General features: G+C 42.6%; 1 protein-coding gene and 1 pseudogene across 4 annotated transcripts in view; one reads left to right on the top strand and one right to left on the bottom strand.

The window, feature by feature from the left end:
- Marchf8 (membrane associated ring-CH-type finger 8) overlaps positions 1 to 18,317 on the bottom strand; it is an 82,186-nt gene extending 63,869 nt beyond the window's left edge. For all 4 annotated transcript variants that reach the window (XM_060383999.1, XM_060384002.1, XM_060384000.1 and 1 more), the window contains exon 1: positions 18,178 to 18,317. The gene's annotated coding sequence lies outside the window, so the exon portion shown is untranslated. The remainder of the gene's footprint in view (positions 1 to 18,177) is intronic.
- Positions 6,806 to 13,385, top strand: LOC110540855 (small ribosomal subunit protein eS19-like; annotated as a pseudogene).
- Positions 18,318 to 21,482: the final 3,165 nt, after the last annotated feature.

The following is a 21,482-nucleotide window of genomic DNA, read 5'->3' as shown; positions in this document are numbered from 1 at the left end:
AGTGGGCATCTCTGGGATGAGCTAGAACCTAGGACAATGAAAACTCCCACGATCTATAAGAGTGGCCCTAGCTGAGACTCCTAGCATGGGGGATATGGAGCCTGAACTGGCTATCTTCTGTAACTAGGCAAGGCTCACAGTAGTGGGACTGGGACACCAACCCAGCAACAAAACCTTCAACCTACAATCTGTCCTCCTGCAAAATGTGCTAGGGTAAAGGTAACAGAGATTGTGGGAATGGACAACCAATGAGTGGTCCAGCTTAAGACCCACACCATAAGAGGAAGCCCACTCCTGGCCTGGAGGCTGGATAGCCCAGAGACCTAGGATAGACAGAACACGAATGTAAAAAATAAAAATAAAAAAAAAAATCAATGAAACGATTCCTTATGATGTTCTGCAGTACTTATATATTGGTGTCTACCCCAATTGGCCTCAGAGAGGCTTCACCCAGCAACTGATGGGAGTAGATACGGAGATCCATAGTCAAACATTAGACAGAACTTGGGGAATCCTGTGGAAATGGGAAGGAAAGATTGCAGGAGCCAGAAGGGTCAAGGACACCACAAGAAAACCTACAGAATGAACTAAAACTAACTTGGGCTCAGAAGGCCTCAGAGACTCTACTGTCAACCAGGGAACCTGCATGGGACTGACCTAGGCCCTCTACACATATACACAGTTGTGTAGCTTCGTCTTCAGCGACTGTGTCTGAGTCTGCTGCCTGCCTCTGGGACACTTTCCCCCTACTGAGTTGTATGAATAGGAGAGGAGATGCTTTGCCTTACTGCAACTTGATATGCCATGGCTAGGTGACATCTATGGGAGGCCTGCCCTTTTCTGAGGAGAAACAGGAGGGATGGATGGGGGAGGTGGAGGGAAAGGACTGGGAGGAGAGGAGGGAGGGAAACTGCTGTCAAGATGTAAAATAAATAAATAAATAAATAAATAAATAAAGTTAATTGTATATAAAGAGAAATATTATAAAATATAACAAGACAACAAAAAACAGGCCTATAAGGTGTAAACAGAAGCCTAACTTCTGTGAACAGAGGAATCTAATTTACTATTTTTTCTGTTTAAACCCTAGTATCTTTCTTCATTTATGCAAATATTTTTTCCACAAGGCACATCAACATCTTCTTGCGTTCTGGAACACTACAGCAAATCACTAAAGTTGGGAGTCATTTTAAGCAAGTCACTACCAAAAAGGCACACACTGTAGGTCAGGTTAGTGTCACATGTCTGCAATCCCAGCACTCAGGAAGCCGAAGTAGAAAGAGCACAAGCCTGCACAAGGCCATGTAGGCTATATTGTGAGATACTGTCTCAAGGAAAAGAAGCAGGAGCAGGGGTCAGGTACAAACTGTGAACAATGCTGAGCAGAGCAGGGAAGGCTGCTGTTTGCAGGGTGAGAACTGAGGTGGTAGTTGCTTTACTCAACCTCATCTGGGAACACAGATATGAAAAGCATGTCAAAAGTACTGACTGCAGGATTACAAACCAATCTTGCTTCTTTTTTTTTTGTGGTAGATGCTAAGCTTCCAAAAATTTGGCTCAGCTATATAATCATTAAGTACATTAAATATAGAGACTATATAAATGTTCCAATTAAAAGACAGCTAGAAGATTTGAGAAAAAAGACCCAACTGTATAGCATGTCTACATGAGATGTGCTTTGAATGTAACAGAGTAAAAGTTAAGAGGATGTAAAAAAAGACATACTACACACAGTGAGAGTGAGCAACACAACACCTGCCACGAGTGACAACGGAAGATGAAGATTAAGATAGGAATAGCCATACAGCTTTAAGCAGACAGCTTAGCATACGCATCTGCAGACAGAAAACTCGAAGTCCAGAGGCTTCTACTAAACATCCAAGGATAAACCAATGGAGAAAAGAATGCTCGACTAATTTTAGAAGGTTTACATAAGCCTCCTATAAAACTTAAAAAATAAGTACAAGGAAACTATAAAACATGGATGGGACACATGGTAGTTGTGGTGGTGACTGCAGCAATGAAAGGGAACTGGACTGGGGGAGGCTAGGCAGCGCATGCTGGAGAGCCCTATCCCTTCTGTAGTTGGTCATGTACAATGTGGCAATGGCCATGCTATAGCTATAGCTATAGCTATAGCAGATGGTCTGAGAAGAGCATAGCTGGCTAAAAGGAGCAACTATTGCCATCATTATAATGAAAAGCCTTTGAAATTCGTCTAAACTAGAACCTTACAGACTTTATATTGAGCTATAGTTGACAAGACCAAGGTAAAGAAGGTTTCATATTTCTGTTCTCACTACAAACAAATATATGAGGAATTATCCATCTCCCAGTATCCTGACTCCCTTCCAGGTAATGTTGTGTTTTCCTGATAAGTGTTATTGCAGTATCAAAGTGGTGCGGAGTGACTTAGCATCCTCCTGTTTATTATAGTCTCAAAATTATCAGTCACTCCTTTCATACATTCAGTGCCTGACCTCATTACATGGACCAGGTACATACATGTCATGTTGTTGTACCTGGTGAGTGTCAGAGAACAGCTGACACTCAGTCTTTTTCACACAGGCCAGACTGTATTCCATCAGTTTACCTAACAAAAGTCAGTTTCTTCTTCACAGGAAGAATTCTTCATTCTGATAATAATCTCCTACATTTTATGTTTCTCCATTTTTACTTCTGTATGGTACAATAGAAAAGAGAGGTCCTTTCTCATACCCAGGAACACAAAGTTTGAATAATTCCTGCTTTCTGCACCATTGCCTCCAAACAAACTTTCAACGATCAAAAAATGTTGCAGATTATTTTAAGTTCTCAACACAATTCATAGAAACTAAGCAAAAACTACTTTTAAAATATTAGCAGGATAGAAGAAAAATAAAAATCAGAAGAGATGAATCAGAGCGTAAAGAGCCTTGCCACCAAGCCTGACAACCTGAGCCTCATCTCTAGAACCCATGGGATGGAAAGAGAATGGACACCTAGACACTCTCCTCTTTCCAGGGCACATATGTACCTATACCCCCTTAACACACAGCAGCAAACATTCAAAACTATAAAAAACAAAATCAGGAACTTTTCTGCAAATAATGAAAGGCAACAAACAAACAAAACATATTAGAGATAAGGACATACACACAGCAAGGCACACAAAAGCAAAGTCCTCTGCAAAGCACATGGGAGAGTCAAGAAGCCAAAGCCTGGTCTGTTGTTGAGGGCTTGGGATTTTCATAAGTTAGTAATATATCCTGATCATATAGAGTTTATTTCAAGAATTAACATCTAGAAGTCAATATAATTCAGCACAAATAATACATACATATCTAATAAGCTTTTGACAAAGTTCAGTGCCCATTCTTGTCAAATAAACAAACTTCATTATACTGTAGAAATGTCCTTAATTATATAAATTTAACTAACCTACAGCAGGACTGGAAATATAATTCAGTGGTAATGTGTTTACAAAGTATGCACAAACCCCAACAAAGGAGAAGGCGCCAAAGGAAGAAAGAAAGGAAAGACAGGGAGGGAAGAAAAAAGAAAAGGAAAGAAAAAAAAACAGAAGAAAGGAACGAAAGAAGGAAGGAAACCAGCTCCCATAAAATCCTGAAAACTCTGCCGAAAAGACTGGTGGTAGACAAAGATGCCTACTTTCACCAATTCTACTCAACGTTATACCAAAGGTCTCACTACGTTTTATACAGAGGAAAGGAAATACAAGGGCATAAAGAAAGAAAGGAAGAGCTGGGGGAACAGCGAAATGACAGACCCTTTGACAAACATGCATGAGACCCTCTGTTCCATGACCATCTCCACCTTGATCTCCAGAAATGGAAGGAGGGAAGAAGGAAGGGGGAGAGGGGAGGAGAGAGAAAAGACTTAAAACTTTATAATCACAAGCTACAAATTATAACCCTTTTCAGATTTAGCAGTAGTGGTGGTGATGTGTTTGAGGGAGTGGCCATCAGATCCCTTGGAGCTAGAGCTATGGGCAAGTTGCTCAGTGTAGGTGCTGGGAACTCAACTCAGGTCCTCCCCAGGTCCTCCTAACCTCTGAGCCCTCTCCATAGTTCTTAAAACTTTTTTTCTCAAAAAAGAAAAAAAGTTCTCAAGTAGAATATTCAGGAATAAACTTAATAAAACATATGCCTATCCATATAATGAAAACAAAAAACACTGCTAAGAGAAATGAAATACTTATATCAGTTTGGAGGCACATGATTCTGCCAAAATCATAATTTTAGCCATATCGCACCAGTTGCTTGATAGCGACCACTGGTTCTAAAATTTATATGAAAATACAAAGGACCTAGAACAGATAAAACAATACTGAAAAAGTCCAAGTTGAAGGATACACCATGTGACCACAAGTAACAAAACTATAGTAATCAAGCCAGGCACAGTGAGACACAGTGTGCCTGTGTCTAAGCTCAAGCAGCTGAGAATTGTTTGAGCCCAGGAATTGGAAGATGGCTTGACTGTGGCACAACCACATCTTAAGTACAGCATAATGGGGGTCAGGAGGAACACGGGCATGGGGAATAGGAGAGAGAGGCCTATCATGAAGATGTACGGATAAGCAAATTGATCTAGGGAACAGGACCAAGAGTATAGGAAGCAAACTGATACACAGTTCACTGATTCTCCATGTAGCCTTGACTGGTCAGGAACTTGCTATGTAGATCAGGCTGGTCGCATACAGCTCCACCTGCCTTAACTGCTGGGATTAAATGTATGCAACACCATACCAAATTGAAAAATTAATATTCCTGAATACTTTTATTATTTGTAAACTATCTAATCTTACATTTTATTATAGAAATACTAACAAATGAATATTCGTAAGAGAAAAATATAGACTTGTGCAAAAAACATGTACATAATAAACACAAACTGTAGCAATTATTTGTTACTATGTAAGAATATAAATATATATCGGTCAAATAAATACTTGAATTAATAAACAAACAGGAGGTGGCAAGAGGAAAAGTTCTTCCTCACAACAGAAGACAAGTAATACAGAAAGAAATGTGGATCTGGAAAACCACAATTCAAATCTAAAACTAATGAGCAAAAGGCTGATAAGGAACAAAAGAGTTTAACTAACTTCAAAGAGAAAAGCAGTGTCTGGCTGTACAGAAATCTGGCGGGCACCAATTATACCCCAAGTTTCCAGTGTTATCACTAATATAGAACAAACTGACATTAGATGGCTCCTATTATGTTATACTGTGAAGAACAGAAATATTTTCGGTTTTTATTGGTGTCTAAAATATAAAATTGAATATAACCATGAGGCAACTAGAGAGAAGTAGAAATCAGGAATATTCTAGAAAATAACTGCCTGGTACCCTTCAAAAACATTGCTGGCAAGAACAAAGAGATTAAGGAACTATTCCATGTCAAGACAAATATGACAGCTAAATCCGGGATGATTCTGGATTAGATTCGGACAGAGAAAACAAGAGCTTTAGCAGAAGGACAAGTGCAGCATGCAACTGTGAACTTGGTGAACACTGCCCAGGAAAAAAGCTCAAGTATTCAAACAGAAAAAAGAAAAGAAGCGCCAGGCTCCGGGGTAAAATACAGCAAGTAAACTCTAGCAAAAGGCAGATGGCAGATCCTTGACCACTTCTTACGCTTTTATATAAGCTTGAAATCATAAGCAAAGAACAAAAATGAAAAGGCAGGAAAAAAGTTTCCAAAAAAAAAAAAAACCTAGAAAAAAAAAAAAGGCCACTAACCTTCAATATGTAAACACCTTGGGTTTGATGCCCAGCATGACAAAAGGAAGAGGCAGGCTTTAGTAAAGAGAGGAGGGAGAGCAGAAGGCAGGGAAGGACCCACTGCTTAAGTAAAAGTTTAAAAATACAAATTTACAGAATACGATTACAAAATACGATTTACAGAAAACGCGATTTATAGCCAATTCATAAAACAAACTATTGACGTTTAAAAAGAAAAATCAAAAACAAGCCAGCTTCACTAGTAAGTATGCGAGAGATGAGATCTTTTTCCATAAAATCAGTAATTAAAAAAAAATATATATATACATATATCTAGTCATTGACAAGAACTTTCTAAAATGACCAGGAGTTAGAAGTAGGAATAATTAGCCAGTTTCAGAAAGGTGGTTCAGCAATATGAAAGAGCGTTAAAAATATCTTCACTATTTAAGTTTGTGCTCTCATAGAGAAGTAATCTGAACTGTGGGTTGGAACTCATGCTCAAATATATTCACTAGGAGCTGGAGAGATAACTCGGGGGTGAGAACACATATGGTACAGGCATAAGGACATGAGTCTGGATCCAGCACTCACATGAAGATTGTTTGTGGCTATGTGCACCTATGACCCCATTGCTGTCAGGGGTGTAGACAGGAGGCCAGCTGGATTCTGTCCAGGTTCAGTGAGAGACCCCATCTCAAAGGACCTGAGATGAAAGAAGAATGCTAGAGCATGACCCTTGACATCCTCCTCTGGACTCCAGGAGTACAGCAATACCTTGTACCACACATACACTCTTACACACCCCTACACACACACACATACACTCCAAAATAAAAGACTATAAATACCAAAGGGTATTTATAGTAGTAAAATTCTTTAGAATGATCCACATGTTCAGCAATATGGAAATAACACACAACATCCTGTTACTAAAAGATATTACAATGGGGAAAAAAGATGCAAAAAAAAAAAAAGTCAAGAAATTAAAGTTTACAGGATTGGTATTCTGGATGATCCTAAATAAAAAGAAACTCATTAAAGCCTAGACTTTAAGTGAACACTCAATGAAAATACAAATGGAGGTAAAAATCTGGTCTAGTCTCCCACTAACATATGAGATCTATTTGCCCACCCCTTCTAGCAGCTGGGGGTGTCCTTCCACCTTCTTTTGCTCCGTCAGCACCTGAAGGTCTACCCCTTTCCCAGCTGCACTCAGTAAACACTGCTCTTCATCTTTACACTTCTTACACGTAAAAGGAGTGGACTCCATTCACTATACTAAAGACACCTTAAATATGGCAGTTAATCAAACAGAAGTTTCCTTTTCCTTGCTTCTTTCAAACAAAGCCATTAAGAAAAATAATCCCAAATCCCCAAGGCAGGCTCTGAACAGTACAGACAGCTCCTACCTTATTATGTTCTGTGCAGTAAGTGTCATCTGCTCACTTTCACCTCAAAAGACATTTAACCATCTAATCACTAGCCACCACCCCAAAACACACCCATGTGTGTGCTTCAGGGACAGCTCTGCCCTACCCTACTGAGTTGGACTTCCATTTGTATGATTTACACCTCCTTAGCAGAGCAAAGGGGTCACAGGAGAGGAGGATGTCAGCAAGGCTGGGAACACCACAACCAAGCAAGGAGTAGAATTACCTTAAATGTGGCAGAGGGCCAGGTGGGAGGCATCAGCACATCAGTAGCCTTTAATGGTGGTGATTTAGGGGAGCATCCTTGCTTGCCACTGCTTCGTAAGTGCTACTGGCAGTTAATAAGAGGATGCTATTGACACCCTACAATGCCCAAAGAAGCTCCACACATAAAGAAAAGTTACTATCATGGCAGTACCCAATTCCAATTCAGCAGGAAGGAGACAGTGCAGGGGTAGGACAGCTGTGTAGTTTAAACACACCCACACACACACACACCGACCTTACCCAGATTCCAGATGCTACAAGAAGGTGGGAGAACTGTTCCTTTGGGTACCAAAATTCTACCCTCAGGCAAGAACAAGAAGTTATAGCTGAAGAAGAGTGGTATGTATGCCTTCTCCTGGCATTATCTTGTGTTTCTTCAGATGCTGCTTCCGAGCAGCAACAGTGAGAAGATAACAACTATCAAAACTGCCCAGGCCAGCAAACACCTCCTACAGAGCTGGCAAAGACCCACAGAACAAGTTGAGGTGAGTATCTCATCAATGCAGAAGGCCTCATATGCTCAGGCCCAGCTTTGGTCAGGCAGGAGAGAGGTGGCAAGTACAGAAGGCCAGTCAAGAAGAAAATAACAGGGCTGCTCCCAGGAGAATCATCAAAAAGGGCAAATGAGTTAGAGCAGTGGCACTGTGAAAACCGGTAATAAACAACACTCAGCCTCAACCTCCCCCCAAACCAGATGCAAGGCAGAAAGCACTCAGAACACAGCTACCCTGCTACACTCAGCCACCCTCATGACCAACAAATCACACAACAGGGCCTCCTTCTTTTAACTCCTTACTTATTTTTATTGAGTCATGATTTCCTCTGATGAAGGCCAGATGGCTGGAGAAGTCCTGTAGTACCCAGTCTGGCTGAGACATAAGTAACTCTGACCTTCATCCCAAATATCAGTTTCGTGTCTAACGTGACTTTTGTCCCTAGTATTAGGGAGTACCTTCCACTTACGGCGGCTCACTTCAACACTAAACAGGAAGAACCATTAGAAACGTGCCCATTAGGAAGTCATTACGGCAGCACATACATCAGTCCTGCAGTGGGAGATTGAGGAAGGAGTTGGCAGCCTGCCTTTTAAAAACAAAAACAAAAAAAATGAAGCATGGAGCTGGTGAGGGCTTGCATCACAAGCCTGAGGCCCAGGGTTCAGTCTCAGCACAGCTAAGAAACATGTCCTTTGTACTGAATCAACAGAGCCTTCCTCTGAACTACAGGTGGTGATCTGAACATATGAACAAAGCTTAATGATTCTCAGGACATCACCCCGAGGTTTCTCCCACATCATCTGCTCTTCCAACTCCAAGCCTTTTGTTGTTGTTGTTTAATTCTCTAGGCTGGGAGACATTATTTTGTCCCAAATAGTGCTATATCTAGCTCTTTATGCCATACAATCATGAATGGATGACAAGATCAGTAAGATGGCTCATCAGGGAAAAGGTGCTTGCCACCAGGCCTGCACCTGAGTCTGATCCTCAGGACTCACACAGTATGAAAACTATCCTCTGAACTCCACAAGAGTACCTTGGTATACACACACAGGTATAATGCACCCTACACACACACACACACACACACACACACACACACACACAGGTACACGGGTAAACATTAAAAAATGAGAGAGAGGGGGAGGAAAAGAGTGAGGGAGGGACAGAGAGAAACAAGACTATATCAATGACAGGCAATTATAAAATGGCCAAACTAGAATGAAGCTGGAGACCAATCTACTAACAGCCAATCTCACCTTTATAAATGAGTAGAGAAGGCAACAGGAAAAGCAAGATCCTGCCAGTGCTCAAGCAGCCACTTGGGAAAGCCGCAGATGAACTGGAGATTCTGGGTCCTGCCCTTGGAGTTGTACCAAATAGTAAAATGTTATTTAACAGGACTGCAGTTTCTTAATGTTTTGTGGTGACATTTTTTTTAAAGGCAAGTTTTTTTTAATCCCATATTGTGATGATAAATTGCATTTTTATGATCACTTTTCATTAGAATAAATACCTAGGTCAAATGTTAACAGCAGGTCTGTGCTCTGCATATGTAAATCTCTGGCCTACAATACCTCAATTAATTTTCACAAGGCCCCTGTTGAAGAAGTGGTTATCATCCCACATGACACTGACAAAGCCAGGTCAGGGGTTAAATGGCCAAATCAGTGACCAATGACATTAGTCATCCTGCTAAGCTCATATTCCATCTGGGTAAGTCCTAAAACATCCCTACAACTGCCACAGCAATGTTGAACTTAAGGCTTCTAGTAATTCTTCAAAGTATTTGTACTTAAATAAAATCTCAAGTAAAAGGTACCTTTCCTGGAAATATACTTAAATTACATTTTAACAACTCAAGATAAGGTATAAAAGTTTATAGTAAGTAGCCTCTTAGAATAAAATGGAAGGTTATTTCAACATGAAAATCAAGGTTTTTGTTGTTATTTTGGGGGTTGTTTTTGTTTTTGAGACAGGGGTTTCTCTGTGTAGCCTTGGCTGTCCTGGACTCCCTTTGTAGACCAGGCTGGCCTCGAACCCACAGAGATCTGGCTGCTTCTGCCTCCCTGAGTGCTGGGATTACAGGTGTGCGTCACCATGTCCGCCAAATATTAAAGCATCAACTTTTGCATTGACTACCACAAAGATACTCATATAAAAGCAAGCTAGCCTCTAGTGAGTGGCACTGAGCTCATCCCCAGCATGAAACACTGAGAGAAGCCTAGCTAAAGAGAGCTTCATATTCTCAGGCATTTCCCAAAGGCTCTTCCAAGACAGAGATCCTGCACTTTGAGCTGACAGCCATGAACAAGACAGAGATCCTGCACTTTGAACTGACAGCCATGAACAAGACAGAGATCCTGCACTTTGAACCAGCAGCCATAACTGGAAGGGACTCTGGTCAGCTTTCTTCACATAGAGTATTGTGTGCTGTGTGTCCCAGGCAGAATGACACAGTCTGAGGAGTAGAACAGCTAGCATCAGTGTTCCTCACTCACTACAGTTCACTGTTCCTGAGAAATCAGTAAGACTGTATCTTCCAGTCTTCTTCCAATGTTAGATGTCATGTGACCTAATCCTGGTCACTATACTGTAGAAGCCGCTGTCCGGTCTGGCTTAGAACGCCTCTCCACATTCACTTGAGATACTCCAGCTAACTACCCCTCTGCTGTCTTGGCATAGCTACAAATGGAGGAAATAATACCAACTTCTGTTGGATTTTGCATTGCAGAAATATGCAGTTGTTGCTATTGTTATTACAACACAGTATAGCTTAGATGTTTTTCAAAACTTTTTGAGTGCAAACAAATCGCGTTCTTATTTCATTGGTCTGGAATAAGAAAAGGGTTTCCCAGAAAAGCACAGAGAAAGGAAACAATGACAGATGTGTTGGTACAATGTTCTTTTGCAATGTATACAATTTACCCTTGTTCATTCAAATGCTGATTTCTCTCCCCCATTATCTGGTTTCAAGCTGGACATTGCATTATGATGCTTATTCTAAACATCACCTGTCTCAAGTTTGTGCAAACATGCCACCATTTGTTCTCTAAATTGTCAGTTAAAACAACCAGCCACAATGTTGAGCAATGGAGAGGACAGGGTGGGACATCCTGGTCCAGAGTGGGAGGAAGAGGAAGGAAGCAGGGGGAGAGGAGAGGAGGAGAATCTGAGGGAGAAGTCTTGGAACCACGTGGAGAAATGAATCATCTGACCTAAGATATGACTAGAAGCAAGTATAATGGGTGAATCTGAATGGTAGGAAACTATGCGGGCTTGGAGGTTTAGGCTGGAGTAACTATTGCCCAGCATTGTGCTCTAGGTTAATTAAATAAATCCCAGTCTCTGTGTGGTGATTTGGTTATACAGCTGTTTAGGAATAACCGCTGCTTAACTAAAAGATTTATCAACAGTAAATATTAATACCCCAACACAGATAATAAACATCAGGAAAGAAAATTTGCATTTGAAAAACTAGAGAGGAAATTTGATAACTAAAGTTTTTTTAAAGAGATAGGATACAGTCACAGACTTGTAGGTGACTCAGTGATTCAACAATGGGTCACTGATTAAATATTCATTATTGATTTCACTAAAAATAGGACTATAACCAAGATCAAGAGTACAGTAAAGGTAAATGAAGAGTTTAAGACAGCTAAGTCCTCCAGTATCAAAATAAAAAGGTAATGTACAATGCATCTATATTTCATTAATGAAAGCACAGCTTCCCTGAATATAAGGCAAACAACTGCTACCACCCATCAAAAATCCTCAAGAGTCCTACTTTCAGTATTCTATAACGTAATAATCATATCACAAATGTTTAAATATATATATACAAGAATGGTCACTGCCAACACCATTATAAAAGGCAAAATCTGAAGCATACTATAGCTACCAATAGAGAAAGACATGAACAAGTTACATATTTAAGTATCTATACCATCTTCTCCCCACAATTTCCCTTAATTTTTAAAATGAGGTTTCACTATGCAGGCAGGCTGGCCTTGAGTTTCCAATTCCCTCTCCATCAGCTGGTAAACTCGAGTTGTTTCTACTTTTGAGCTATTCTAAATAGCACAGGTTTATGTGTTAGGTTTGGCATGGTTATGTTTACATTCTTCATGGGTCTATTGCTTGGGAATGCAACCACAATGTCATGATGTATCACTGTATATAATCTGGAGAAATTGCCAGATTATTTCACACTGTCCCCTGACCAAAGAGAGAAATTCCAATTCTTCACAACCACACTAACACTTTTTGTATGTGTCTTTTTAAATTTTACTCATGCTAGCAGGTGTGATACGGTATTCCACTGTAAAATGGGGTGGGGATTGAACTCTTGGCCTTGTAATTACTAGCCAAGTTAGACTTCTGATAACATCCCAGATCTTCCTTGTGATCTTTATTTGCATTTGCCTTCAGCATTTTTTCTGTTTACTGGTCAGTTGTTTGTCTTATCTGAAGAAATACCCAATCAAATCCTTTGCTTGTTTTCTGGTTTAGCTCTCTCTGTACATTGCTAGGTTGGCATATCAGATAGTAAAAGGTACTTGCTGTCTTGCTGCTGTGTATGAGTTCTTTAGACACTCTCATACCTTCATTAAACAATTGATTTTCTTATACTAAACACTGGTGAGCACGCAGGCAGGGTAGCAGAACTCTGACACTGCTAACAGGAAAGCGAAACAGCCCAAGCACATGAAAACACAACTCAGCAATAGTAAAGTTAACACTGTGCACCAGGCATTGTTACTCAATCTGATCCTGCTGCTGCTCACCACCAGCCCATGAACCTACTCCACACCAGCAGGCCTAGACAGACACACAGATCATTCACCACCTCTTCCTGAACTATCCTCAATCAAGAGGCTTATGCACTGGCTGTCCCTTGTACAGCTCCAGCCAACCAGCTTATGCACCTGCCTACATGCTCACATCAGACATACAACCAAAGGAAAATAGGCTACATGCTCAGGTCAGAACACAAAAGCAGAAACAATATGAAAGCTCATATACACACAGCGGTTGTGTATGTGTGTGACTGTACCAAAAAGACATTAATCAGCAGGAGTTCATCAGAGCTCTGGCAGCCTTCCTCAAAAAATCTGGGAAGCTGAGTCCCCGAAAGGGTGGACACAGTCAAGGTGGCCAAACATAACAAGCTTGCCCCCTATGATGAGAACTGGTTCCACAAACGAGCTGCTTCCACATCGAAGCACCTGTACCTCCATGGTGGTGCAGGGGCTCCATGACTAAGATCTACTGAGGATAGCAAAGAAATGGAGTCAGCCCTAGTCATTTCAGCAGAGGCTCCAAGAATGTGGTCTGCTGGGCCCTCCAAGCCCTGGAGGGGCTGAAGATGGTGGAAAAGCACCAAAATGGGAGCCATAAGCTAAAACTTCAGAGACAGAGATCTGGACAGGACTGCTGGACTGGTAGCAGCTGCTGCCTAGAAGCATTAGAACGAAGGATGCTGGGTTAATTAAAAAGAAGAAGAAGAAAGAAACAAAATTCATCTATCCACTGTCTGTAAGAAATGCATCTTACTTTCCTTAAAGAAAGAAGCTACCTTAAAGTGAAAGGATGGAAAAAATACGTGAGCTGCTTAGGTTTTTGTCAACTTGACTCAAGCTAGGGTCATTTGGGAAGAGAACTTCTATTGAGAAATTGTTTTCATCAGATTGGCCCATAGTAAGTTCTGGAGCATATTCTTGATTCATGATTGATGTGGGAGGCCCTAGCTCACTGTGGGGAGTGCCACATTGGAGCAGATGGTCCTGGATGCTATAATAAAACAGAGTGAGCAAGCCACAGGAAGCAAGCTAGTAGTAATCAGCTTTGCTCTAAGGCCTCTGCTTCAGTTCCTGCCTCGAGTTCCTGCCCTGACTTCTCTTCATGATGGACTTTAAGCTATAAGCTGAAATAAACTCTTTTCTCCTCGTGTTGTATTTGGTCATAGTGCAAATCACAGCAATAGAATGCAAACAAACACCCCATTCCAAGCAAATGGGACCAGGAAGCAAGCAAGTATCTCTTTCCTGATAAAACAAAATACATTTCACTGGAGAGGACAGGAACCACACAAGGAGAGCAACAGAACCAGAAAATTTGAACACAGGGAACTTCCCAGAGACTCATACTCCAACCAAGGACTATTCATGGAGATAACCTAGAACCCCTGCACAGATGTAGCACATGACAGTTCAGTGTCCAAGTGGGTTACATAGTAATGGGAAGAGGGACTGCCTCTGACATAATCTGATTGGCCTGCTCTTTGATCACCTCCCCCTGAGGGAAGAGCAGCCTTACCAGGCCACACAAGATGACAATGCAGCCACTCCTAATGTGATCTGACAGACTAAGATCAGAAGGAAGGAGAAGAGGACCTCCCCTATCAGTGGACTTGGGGAGGGGCATGAGTGAAGAAGGGGAAGGGAGGGTGGGGTCGGGAGGGGAGGAGGGAGGGGCTTATGGGGGATACAAAGTGAATAAAGTATAATTAATAATAAAAAAATACACTTCAAATTAAAACTAATCAGAAGCCAACATCAAATGTCAGCCCTTGGCTCCAGCTCCTGCGCCACGACTGCCCATCCGCTGCCATGCTCCCCACAATGGTCACAGACTCACCTTCTGAAACTGTATGCAAGCCCTCAGTTAAGTGCTTTCTTTTACAAGTTGCCTTGGTCAAGATGTCTCTTCACAGCAACAGCGAAGTAACGAAGAAACTGGCACTTTACACTCAGAGTAACCAACAGTCATCTAACTGGATCTAAGGCCAGCTCAACAGGAGGAGGCCTAAGACTCATAAATCTAGCCAACTACTTCTGACTGGTAAGACCCAGGACCCTAGAAGACAAGATACTTTAGTCAATCAGCGTATTTTTTCCTCCTTGGGGTGAGGGGGAGTGTTTGAGACAGGGTTTCTCTGTGTAGCCTTTGCTGTCCTGGACTTGATTTGTATTGCAGGATGGCCTCAAGCTCAAAGAGATCCGCCCGTCTCTGCCTCCCTGAGTGCTCGAGTTACAGGTGTGTGCCACAGAGCCTGGCTAATCGGCATAATTTCTAACTGCATTGTGAATACTTATCCTCATACCCACAAAGAAGTGTAGGTCTCATCCGTCATCAAAGAAGCTTCTTTCTGTGACAGACAGGAACCATCACAGAAAGCCCCAAGTGAGCAAAATGCAGAGAAAAACTGATTGTGGGGTGAGCAGCCCTAATATATCTATACCACAACCCCTATGACTACAGCTCAGGGAACATGTAAGAAAACAGGGTGGAAAGACAAAGGAGCCGGATGCCTGGGATGCAGCACACTGCTGCAAGACAGTGTGTCCTGTGTATGACAGGGAAGCTGCAGCCACAAAATCAACACTATGGTTCCTTTTCTTTCTTTAATTTATTTTTTTAATTAATTAGTTTCTTCGCTTTGTATCCCAGCTGTAGACCCCTCCCTCATCCTCTCCCAATCCCACCTTTCTCCTTCATCTCCTCCCATGCCCCTCCCCAAGTCCATTGATAAGGGAGGTCCTCCTCCCCTTTCATCTGACCCTAGTCTATCAGGTCTCATCAGGACTGGCTGCATTGTTTACCTCTGTGGTCTGGTAAGACTGCTCCCCCTCAGGGGGAGGTGCTCAAAGAGCCAGCCACTTAGTTCATGGCAGAGACAGTCCCTGTTCCCCTTACTAGGAAACCCACTTGGACACTGAGCTGCCATAGGCTACATCTGTATAGGGGTTCTAGGTTATCTCCATGCATGGTCCTTGGTTGGAGTATCAAGTCTCAGAAAAGACTTCTGGGCCCAGATATTTTGGTTCTGTTGGTCTCCTTATGGAGCTCCTGTCCACTCCAGGTCTTTCTATCTCCCCCTTCTTTCATAATATTCCCTACACTCTGCCCAGGGTTTGGCTATGAACTTCAGCATGCTTTGAGGTCCTGCTGGGTAGAGTCTTTCAGAGGCCCTCTGTGGTAGGCTCCTGTCTTGTTCTCAGTTTTCTCCTTTTTCCGATGTCTGTCCCGTTTGCCTTTATGAATGAGGATTGATCATCTTACCCAGGATCCTCCTTCTTCCTTAACTTCTTTAGGTATACAGATTTTAGTATGTTTATCCAATATTATACATCTAATATCCACTTATAAGTGAGTATATACATGTGTGTCTTTCTGCTTCTGGGAACAGCATAGTTTCTTAAGCAAGACCTGAAGGATGACAACCTTTTGACATGCCAGTGTGAATGGGGGAAATCTTATAAAGCCTCACCCTTGGAAGAGGAGCTACATATAATTAATGGCTACTAAGAGAGAGAGCAAATCAGTCTTCTCCAGGGACAAGCTTCCTAATAGGTTACCCAATTCTCCAATCTCAAGTAGTCAGCCTTTAATACATACACATACAAGCAACAGTAAGGGGACTCAACAAGTTGTATTCGTGTGTGTGTGTGTGTGTGTGTGTGTGTGTGTGTGTGTAAAACAATAATAATTAAAGAATAAGAGACTTAGGCCATGAATTTCAGAGGGAGTTTGGGGGCACAAGGGAGGAATGGAAAGAGAAGGAGACAATGTAAATACAGAAATTAAAAAACAAAAGAACAACTGGCTGTGGATCAGTGCCTAAGCAGTTGCCTGGTATGAGACCCTATGTTCAATCCCCAGAAAGAAAGACCACTTGGCAGAGAAAAAGGAACATAACACATGTGACAGAGTGATGCCCTTCAAGTAGATGGTTCAACTATAATAAAGTGGTTTCTTCAGTTTTTGCTCTGGTGTTTTATTTGGGGTTGGAAACTGGACAGAGGCCCCACGTGTGCTAAGCATGCCCCTGCTACAGAGCCGCATCTGCATCCCCCAACAGGAAAATCAATCACATCCAATCTAGGCCTTGGGCTAATTTTTTTTTCTAGTGCTAACTTAAATGAAACAAATATATTGGCGCTAAAACACTCCTATTTAGCAACAACAAAAAGCAAGTGAACAGTTTTCAAGTAAATGATGAATTAGTTCAGGTATGTCCCACATATCTTATGTTTACCTGAAATTCGTATTTAATTGTGAATACTGTATTTTTCAATCCTAGCTGTAGCCAAGCCACGAAAAACAAATTCCATACTGAAGAACAGAAGCTAAAATCCAAACCAAAACAACAACCACCAAAAACCTAGTTACCTCACTTAAAGTGAAGGTAAAGGAAGTGAATCATCTTGGAAAAGAAGGCATAGCGCACCTGGGTGGCACTGTCGTTAGACCTCCGATGTCCATTCCCCTCACAGGGGACAAACTTTTCAAAAATGTGTTTTCTGCCTCTACCCTCCCAGTGCCAGGATTATAGGCATGCGCCATCACGCTCAACAGTTTTCCCTTCTAGCATCAAAGTTCAGTACATCTCTTATCAATAAAGTCTCCAGAAACAAGAAGTTAGGGAAGTACACGCTGCTTTTATTTTAACTTTCCTGCTAACTGCCTCTGGCTGGACCCACTATTTCACGCTCGGTACAGTTTCACTCAGTGGAACCAACAGGGTATTTTTCCTCCTAAACGGAATCTCTCAAAACTCCAAATTCCCTTGCTCCAGATTTTCAACATTTAGCTTTTTTAAAAAAAGTATCTATGTCATACCATAACTCTAGCAAGTGTAGCTCATACATTCTTTTTCACATAATGTGATTTGAGTATTCTAAATGAAGTATTCCACTCCCATTTTGAGTAACTAAGCAAGCAACTAGGTGTGAACTCTACTATATAAACACACACTTGCTCCTCCTGGGACTGATCAGAAATATTGGTGCTTTTTCCAGGAGATAAGTTATACACTGATTATCTCTCTAATTGCATAACGAAATAAAAAAAAAAGGGGGGGGAAGGGCCATACATTATATTTATTTCAGACACCATCAAATTAATAACAACAAAACCAGCACCACTGCATAATAAATCTTGTCAGCTGTGTGACCACTGTGTGTCCTTAAAGTGGGGGAGACAAAGAGGAAGAAAAGGGTTTTCTTCCACCCCACCCCTCCCGGTTTCAAAGGGGCTTTCAGAGAAGCGGGTTTTGGTTGTTTTGATTTTTTGTTTTGTTTTTCCCTTAAGGGAGGATTCGTCGTGAGAAGAAGAACATGAGCCATTATGGTTCTCCCTAATAAGTTCTCCATCAAAAACCTGACTCAGATGGAGAATCCAAGTCGGTTCCAAGAAAAACATTTTTAAAGACTAGCAAAAGGGCGGCAATTAAAATGCAAAGCAGCCTACCTACGCTTTCCCTCCAGCGCTTCTACTTGAGCAGGACTCCCCAGACGCCACGTCAGGCACTCAGAGAGCAGGAGTCCACACTCCCATCGCGGATGTGGAAACTGAGGCAGAGGCAAAGGCAGGAAGGGCTGCTCGCTGCACGTCCTCACCGCCCAGCCTGGGCAGGACTTCACCTGAGACCGCCCGAGGCCTTCGGCCGCCTGCAGATCCGGTGACCGGACCCCGCCCCGCTGCACGCGGCCTCTCCTGGGGCGGCGACCGCGACGCAGCCACCTGTCGCGACCTCCCAGCGGCCACACCCCTGGCGGCCCCGGCGCGCGGGGCCCCGCCACGCCGCACCTCGGCGCGAGCAGCTCAGGTGGGCGCCGAGCTCCGCGCGCGGCCCGCTTCCTGCATGACACAGGCCGGACGCCGCAGGGCCGCTGGGTCAGCGCGCAGGCTACACCACCCAGCGAGAGGACGCCGACTGACCGGTCACGTGACGCGCGGGTCACGTGCCCGTCGCGCCCCAGGCAGAAGCGTTGCTGGGGAGACCCGGCGCGCTGGGAAGGCGGGGCCGCGCGGGGCCGGGGGAGGAACTCTGGGCGACGGGGCGCCCACGGTGGGGACGCCAGCCGAGCTAGGTGAGCCTGCTGTGAGATAAGACTCCGCCCTGGCTTCACCTCCTCGGCCTAGAGGAAGGGAAACCTTCCGGTGCGTGAAGCTAGCAAATGGAAGGGGGAGCAGCGGGAACTAAGCGATAAAACATTTGTTTGTAGGGACTAGCAGGGGTTTTGTTTTTTTCCTCTCCTTAACCTAGAGAGATACTGGTTGTGTACAGTATTAGTATGTAAATACAGTATTCATAAAATAATTTTTATGAGGATATGGCTGTGCGTGTAGACTATTTGATTATACGTTTTCTACGTTAGAGTCTTTCCCTGATTATACCTCTAGGTTGGCATGCTTGGTGACTTCTCCTCGCCCCTGTTGGTTGGATCCTGCGTTTCTCACAGAAGCCAGCACTGTTTCATCCCCAGCTCTTACTATTTCTTATACTTGTGATTTTCCTAAGTCACACCTTACAGAGGCAGAGCTTTCAGCAACTGGCAGTTTAACTTATCCAACAATCTTCATTTCACGGTGCATTAAAGAGTATATATTTTTTTAATCGCTTGGAGATGTGTAAGCAAATCCCTACAGTACCTCACAATTTTTTGTCTAGAAGTAGGACTGTTAGTTTAGCTAATCACATTACTCCCTACAATGCTGATCATTTTTGCATACTTGGCTGTTTAAACTATCAAGAGACAACATCTGGATCCATGCAGCAAAGCCAAAATGGGTTCTTCTGGAAATCACCTTGATTTAAAGATATGGGATGATAAGTGAGTTTATGAGCCAGGTTTCTGCTTTTACCCTAGAACTAGTCACATCCAACGCAAATGGTTAAGTGTATAAAGCATGCACCGGTTTATTAATGAAAAGTTCATTGCAAACAAAAGATGCTGTCACAGTCGATGTGGCAGTGTGCCCTTGGGAGGCTTCCAAAGCAAGAGATCGTGAGTTCAAGGTCAAGTCTAGGCTACAGAGTTGACCTAAAAAACCGTGTCTGACAAAACATACTGCAATTGTCTATGATAATAACAGCATTTGTGGATCTGAAGTGTGAGCAATAACAGAAAGTTGCAAACAAATTAAGAGATGAATTCTTAACTAGGCTGTGGAAGAGCCGCTCTGATCTTAATCCACACTTCCTGATCTTAAAGCTTGGACTGCTTCCCACCAGTGCCATACCTGGGCTAACTTATGGAAAAGATTTGTTTTTGCTTGTGACCCTGGAGGGTCCAACCCTAGATGACAGAACAGTTTTCCTTTTTTTGTTGATGTTGCTTTCTGTTGTTTATGAAGTCAACTTCTTTGATCAAGCTCATCAGAAGACTCATTCTTCAAGAATGAGATGTTTGGACAATTCAGTTAGAGTTGGGAAAAACAATCCTAAAGTGGGTAGAGAGGCCTTATGCCTGTGGCCTCAGCTGTGCCAAAGGGTGAGGCTGGAGATCACTCAGCCAGGCCTTGAAGCGAGCTTGAGCAACAGAGCAAGACTGTATCAAAACCACACACACACACACACACACACACCAGATTGTAAAACAAATTTTGTTGCAGTTGTTGACAATGAGCTGGGTCACAGCTTGGGAGGTTTGTTGGGTACATATGGATTTTTTAGTTTCACTTTTCATTGTTTAATAAACTGAGTTGGTGCTGGTTGTTTGAGAAGACAGTGCCCCGTGACTGACCCTTTGGATCTCTTCTTTGGTTGCAGTTATGCAATTAATCCAGGGTAACGCTGTAACCCAGCCACTGGTGAGCAACAAGGCCCTGAGGACTTACACATCTAGATAAGAACATTTAAGAGCCATAGGCAACTCTCCAGTTTTCTCTTCTGCTCCCACAACATTCAAGAGCATTGTGAAGCTCCATGAGATAAGCAGCCTGAGTCCAAATTACTTTATTGGGCAGCTACCCTAGACAACTGCTCAGATCACTGGGTTTCATATGAGTAAGAAACAAACTGTTGCAGCAAACCACTGAACTTTCGGAGATTAATTTGAAACCACAGCATAATATAGTATCTGTTGTAGACTAAATTCTATCTTCCAAATTAATGATGTTGAAGTTCTAACCCTTAATAGCTTTTTTAAAAATTAACTATTAGCTTATTCATTTTTTATCCCAGCTACGTAGCCCCCTCCCTTGTCCTCTCCCAATCCCACCCTCCTTCCCTCTTCTCCTCCCATGACCCTCCCCCCAGTCCACTGATAGGGAGGACCTCCTCCCCTTCTATTTGATCCTGGTCTATCAGGTCTCATCAGGACATGCTGCATTGTCCTTTCTCTGTGGCCTGTTAAGGCTTCACCCCCCTCAGGGGGAGGTGATCAAAGAGCAGGCCACTGATGAGTTCATGTCAGAGACAGACCCTGTTCCCATTACCCTTAATACCTTTTAAATAAGACTTTCACTCTTTGGGTTTTGGCTCAGTGATGTTTTGTTGCACAGATTATTCAAGTGCCACTTAGAGTACATTCATGTGACTCTTGTGTTCTTCTGACATGTCATTATTATTGGAGATTCATGGTGGGGTTTTTTTTATTTAATTTTTTTGTTTTTCAAGACAGGGTTTCTCTGTGTAGTCTTGGCTGTACTGGAGCTTGCAAGCTGACCTAAAATTTACAGCGATCTACCTGCCTCTGCCTCCCAAGTGCTGGGATTAAAGGTGTGTGCCATCACTGCCCAGCTATGTTTTTTGTTTTAAATCATGTGCT

The sequence above is a fragment of the Meriones unguiculatus genome, chromosome 5 (assembly GCF_030254825.1).
Source record: "Meriones unguiculatus strain TT.TT164.6M chromosome 5, Bangor_MerUng_6.1, whole genome shotgun sequence".
Lineage (NCBI taxonomy): Eukaryota > Metazoa > Chordata > Mammalia > Rodentia > Muridae > Meriones > Meriones unguiculatus.
Note: the sequence above shows the minus strand (reverse complement) of the source record. Positions and strands in the feature narration are given on the sequence as shown.